Genomic DNA, 6,000 nt, shown 5'->3' on the forward strand with positions numbered 1-6,000 from the left:
CCCGCCGTCGGGGCCCCGCAGGCCCGCCCGTCCGCGCCCTGGGGCTCGGCCACCGCGCACGCCTCGAGCCTTCCAGAAGGCCCGCCCGCCAACGGCCCGGGCAACCGCCGGCCTCCCTGCGCAGGGGGCGGCGGGCGGGGCGGGGCGGGGCGGGGCCCGGGTCACGTGGCCGCCCCGACCCCCGCGGGCTCCCCCCGCCCCCCTCTCCGACCCACCTGGAGGCCTCAGGGGTCAGGAAGCCGCGCGCAGGCCGCCAATGCAGAGCTGGGGACACCCCCCTCCCCGCACCCCCACCCCCTCCACCTCCTCCTCCTGCTTCGGTCCCAGATTTCCTCCCACCTGGCCCTTAGGTGGCAGGGCTCCCCCAGACTGTCGCTGGCCACTCCGGTCACCAAACCGCAGCCCCCCTGGACGGGGGCTCCAACCCGCGCGTGTTGATGTTGTTGGGGCGCCCAGGAGTTCTCTAAATTTGGAACACCTGGACGCCTCAGTTTTTCTCACCTAAAAAAAAAAAAATGAGACGATTAGATGGGGTCACTCTATGTGAAATAAAGGGCACCCAAGAAGCACTCAGGGAGGGGTGGCTGTCATTACTATCTCAGGAATCTCTCTCTGACACTTGAACAAGCCAACAAATAAGAGAAATGAAGAGTCCTTAAAAATCAAAGGAAGCACAGCTAGAATAAGATCATTAAAAGTCAGGCTTACGTGGTTTTATAGGTGAATTCCTCAATATCTTGATTGTGGGAAAAAAAAAAAAAAGTAAGCCCATGTCCAAAGGTATTAATTTGCTAGTCAGGGGAACCAACGAGATGGCAAAAAAATGACACCAGTTTTAAGAGAGTACGACGCTTGTGGGGCGTAGGTTTTTGGGAAACGATGCTCACAAAAGCGTCCAGCCCTAAAAGTCTGTTATAGATTTCACAAGGTCAGGTGACATCATTGGCGTCAGGTCTCAGGCAGGAGAGTTGGAGAGAAGTGTGTGGACTTCCAGTCCTGAGGGAGACACAGCTGCCAAGCATGCGTACACCTGTGGCTGACCTGGGCTAACCAGCTTCTCCCCTAGTGGAGGCACCTGGCAGGACCAACTCACCTGAAAGAGATGCGAAAGGACCAGATCTTATTTAAACAGGAGGTGCCAGGAGTTCCCAAGCCCCATAGAGGGTGCGGAGTACAGCTATCTCCCAGGTTAGTTGGGGTCAACACGTTTTTTTCTTTTGACTAGAACCCATGCTACAATGTGACGTTTCCCAAACTTTTTCACAACACAACCCAAGGAAAATGGAAGCGTCTCTCCATCATGCTAGGGTGAAGAGTCAGGACTGCTGCAGCGGGAGCTCCCTGCCCTTTGAGGCTGAAGGGGATCAGTATCTGTACCTGTAACCTGTTTCCCCAACACACCCACCCACTAGCTAGTGGGGAGCCTTGTTTTGGACATCACTCCAAAATAAAAAAGTCATGGGTATGTGATGTACAGCATGGTGATTAATAGTTAATAATATTGTATTATGTATTTGAAAATTGTTATATGGCTTTAAGAGTAGATCTTAAAAGGTCTCATCAACAGAAATAAATTTTTTTGTGGCTATGTATGGGGACAGAGGTCAGCTAGACTTATTGTAGTGATCATTTCAAGATATATACAGATATCGAATCATTGTGTCGTACACCTAAAAGTGATGCAATATATTGATTATACCTCAATAATAAATTAAAAAAAATACTCCACAAGAGTGTCTGGCTGGCTTAGTCGGCGAAGCCTGTGATCCTTGATCTCAGGGTTGGGGGTTCCAGCCCCACATTGTGTGTACAGATGGCTTAAAAATAAAATCTTTTAGAAAACTGCTTCGTGATATAAGATGAAAAGATTATTCCCAGTGCATTTTCATAAGGACTTAACCTGCATAAGTCCCAATATTAAAACCGGAGAAAGATAACACAAAGAGTTATAGACTAATTTCACATGTCAACATAGGTGCTGAAATCTCAAATAAAAAGCCACCAAGTTAAAAATAATTAATTAATTAATTAATTAATTAATTAATTAAAAAAAAAAAAAAGAAAAGCCACCAAGTAAAACCCAGGATTAAAAAAAAAAATTAAGCCGTGGCCAAATAGGCTATAAGGCTTATAGGGGTGCATTTAATACTGGTCAGCAACAAATATGGCTCGGTATACCCTGTTATATAGTGTGACACATACATAGAAGCCTGGTTTTGTGGACCATCTTCTCTTTTTCTTCCTGAAAATCTGTGCATTCTTTATCTTTGAAATTCAAAATACCATCCAGCTATTGGACCATTTTTGTTAATTCTCCTTTGACAGCAACAGGATCTTTTTATCTGAAGATTAACATTTTTCTTCAGCTCCAGGAAACTTTATTCTCTTCTCTAAACAATGTTTATCTTCTCTTTGTCCTAGAATTTTCTTTTATAGATATAAATGATCCACATGTTGGATGCTCATCCTCACCTGTTTTCCTGGGGCAGTAGTAACAGAGAGACTCCAGAACAAAAATAGTTCAGAGATCCAGGTTTGTTTCAAGGCGACAGTATGTGCAAAGATCCCGAGGTGGGAAAGGACTTTGAGTAATCAAGGAACAGAAAGAAGACCCTTCTGATGGGAGTGTAGGAGAAGAGTGTATGAGGTCAGAGAAAAAAGCCACTGACGGGTTTTAATGAAGGCAGTGACAGGACATGGCTCACATTTTTATACCGAGAGCACTTTTCCAGTTCAATAGGAGAGAACACGTCATGAGCTTGAGAATGGGGATGGAGAGACTAGTTCTTACATTTGTTACAGGGCTGCTCGAGTTGGCGAGGTGAGCTATAGCTGAGGCGATGGCAGTGCAGAGGACAAGATGGGATAGTCCAGGTAACTGTGGGCAACAGAATCAACGGGACTTGCTGGTCACCTGGGTGTACAAATCAAGGAAAAGGAGGAATCAAGAATGACTAATATTTTTTAGCTTAAATCACTGGTAGATTTCTAATATAGGGGAGACTGTGCTTAAAAGGGACAATTATAGGTTAGGAAACAAGCTTAACTGTTTTACCAAAGAAACCCCAAAATATAGTGGCTTATATATATTTGATTATAGGATTTATGGGGCTCCCTGGGTGGCTCAGCGGTTAGGCGTCTGCCTTTGGCTCAGGGTGTGACCCTGGGGTCCCAGGATCAAGACCTGCATGGGGGTCCCTGCATGGAGCCTGCTTCACCCTCTGCCTGGGTCTCGGCCTCTCTCTTTGGGTCTCTCATGAATAAATAAATACAATCTTAAAGATTATATGATTTTATTTATTTATTCATGAGAGACCCAGATAGAGAGAGAGGTACAGGCACAGGCAGAGGGAGAAGCAGGCTCCGTGCAGGGAGCCCGACGCGGGACTCAATCCCGGGTCTCCAGGATCAGGCCCTGAGCCAAAGGCAGACGCCTAACTGCAGAGTCACCCAGGTGCCCCAAGTGGCTTATATTTTCTTTCACGGAACAAGCAAGAGGTGAGCAGTCCAAGTCTGGCAGGCAGTCCTGTCCTAACATCTGGCTTTGGTCTCTGGGTCCCAGGGAGCTGCTCCAGTTGTCAGAATTTTCAGCCAGTGAGAAGGAAAAAGAGAAAGTGGAGGGCAAGCAGTTCCCTTTATAAAGGATGTGACCTGGAAGTTGCTTCCATCAGCCAAGGATACAAGAGGGTCTGGGAACAGGTACTGAGGGGGTACTAGATTGGTTACAAGTTAGGAGAGAACGAGTAGCTGAAGAGAAGCAAGGAGGAGCGGAAAATCGCCAAATGTTGCGGAGAGGTTCAAAGCTAAATAGAGGTTTGAGAAGGGACGGTCAGGAACAACGTATGCCCAGATAGGAGTTATCCCACAGGAGAGAAGTCTCCTTACACCTGAGCCCTTTGTGTCTCCCTACTATTGTTCATTTTTAGGAACAAACAGCTGGGAGGACGAGACATGTTAAGCTGGAATGCTGATGCCTGCCCAGTTATGGATTCTCATGGAAGTCATTCAAAGGAATCAGCAAAAGAAGGTAATGGAAATGCATATGGACTTCATATTTATTCCTGAGTTTGTGACTTCAGTTGCAGAAGGCTGTTTAGTATTGTAGAAAAGTTTTCCTGGCTGCGTCCTGGATGAGATGGCATGGAGCAGGGATGCCAGTGGGGGCAGGAAGGGGTCTAGAAGGAGTAGGGACACGTGACCAGCTTCCTCCTTCTGCATCTGAGGCCTACGTGCCTCACATACAGGAGGTATTGGTACCGGAAGAGCATACGGTAAATGCCACAAACACTCACCAGCTAGGCTCTAAAACAACACTCCATCAGCTCATGATGACGGCCCTGTTATTTTGTGTTGGGGCATTTTTTTTAAGATTTTTTAAAAAAGATTTTATTTATTTATTCATGAGAGAGAGAGGCAGAGACACAGGCAGAGGGAGAAGCAGGCTCCATGCAGGGAGCCCGACGTAGGACTCGATCCCGGGACTCCAGGATCACGCCCTGGGCCAAAGTCAGGCACTGAACCGCTGAGCCACCCAGGGATCCCCAATGTGTTGGGGCATTTGGATATCACGACAGGTAGGCAGTTACGTGAGTCTCTCAAAGAATTCTTGGAAGGAGGCAAAGTTCCATTCAGATGAAAAAGACAACAAAAACACATCTTTACGAACAAAACGAAGTCACATTACTTTGTCACATCTCCTAAGATCACCCCGAGCTGTGTAACTCCAGCAGAAAGGGTGCAGGACTAGGAGAGTTGGGAGTCTTGTGAGCCTCTCCCAGCCACGTGAGCGAGCCTGGAACACCCTCCTGCCGACAGGAAGGGTCCTCACAGCCTGCGCTGGCCTCATGGCCTCGTGTGGGAATGTCTTTCCCTGTTTCAGACTCAACGTCGTCCTCCTTTGCTCTGTGTAAGCACGTGCATCATAGGACACGTGGCCAATCCCACTACTGTATCCGCCCACTGTGGGGAGGAGACAAGAGGGGTGTTTGCAGGTCAACTGCCCAGTGTCGCCTGCAGGGAGGACTGGCCGTGGAGGACTGGCATGCGCTGCGGTAGCTGACTCTGCTCTGCCTCTTCTCGGTGAATACAGCGTCATTCCACCCAGTGCTTGGCTGTGCTGTGGTTTCCTTGGTGGCTCTGACACCAAGACGCAGGGGGTAGAATTGTTAACATGTCTGCTTTGGGCAATAGGTAAAGCAGATGTCACTTGCCTGACAAAAGATCTTGTGGCTATGGCACTAGCCGCTGGGCTAATCTGTTTCTCGGTTTCCTACCTGGCAAGTATTGGTGTTCAGGGACTTCTCTTCAAGCTATAGCATTCTATTTCTGTGAGAATGAAAGAATATTATGCTCAAGGCTGGACATCAGTGAGGAGAACTTTTTATTTTTTTAAAGATTTTATTTATTTATTCATGAGAGACACAGAGAGAGGCAGACACAGGCAGAGGGAGAAGCGGGCTCCATGCAGGGAGCCCGACGTGGGACTCGATCCCGGGTCTCCAGGATCAGGCCCTGAGCCGAAGGTGGTGCTAAACCGCTGAGCTATCGGGGCTGTCCCAGTGAGGAGAACTTTTATAGATCCAGAAGCCAGAGGGAATGGTAACAGTATATGGTTCTCAAAATTTAGACATCGGAACCATTCACTGCAGAAAACAGATTTTACTTTAGATCCAGAGTTTCCCAACCTTGGCCAGATCATTGTTGTGGACAGCTGTCCTAGGATATTAAACCGCACCCTGGCCTCCCCTCACTAGATGGTAGAAGCATCTCGTTCTCAGCCGTGACAACCAAAAATGTTTCCAGTCACTGCTCACGGTCTCTTGAGCGGCCAAAGTGCCCTGGGTGAACCACTCTTCTAGATGTATTCCTCTAGCCAAGGTTAAGTAATCCACATATTCCTTATTCATCAGTACCTCCATTTTATAGGTAGGACAAAGACATTTCATGAAACATAAAATCCACTGTATGACGCATAACCTAGTCAAGGATCTGAAACAGAAC

General features: G+C 47.7%; 1 protein-coding gene across 1 annotated transcript in view; it reads right to left on the reverse strand.

Moving 5' to 3' along the window:
* TDRD12 (tudor domain containing 12) overlaps positions 1–463 on the reverse strand; it is a 70,292-nt gene extending 69,829 nt beyond the window's left edge. Inside the window, exon 1 of the mRNA XM_035712095.2 lies at positions 340–463. The gene's annotated coding sequence lies outside the window, so the exon portion shown is untranslated. The remainder of the gene's footprint in view (positions 1–339) is intronic.
* Between the last annotated feature and the right edge of the window lie 5,537 nt (positions 464–6,000).

Source organism: Canis lupus, chromosome 1 (genome assembly GCF_003254725.2).
Source record: "Canis lupus dingo isolate Sandy chromosome 1, ASM325472v2, whole genome shotgun sequence".
Lineage (NCBI taxonomy): Eukaryota > Metazoa > Chordata > Mammalia > Carnivora > Canidae > Canis > Canis lupus.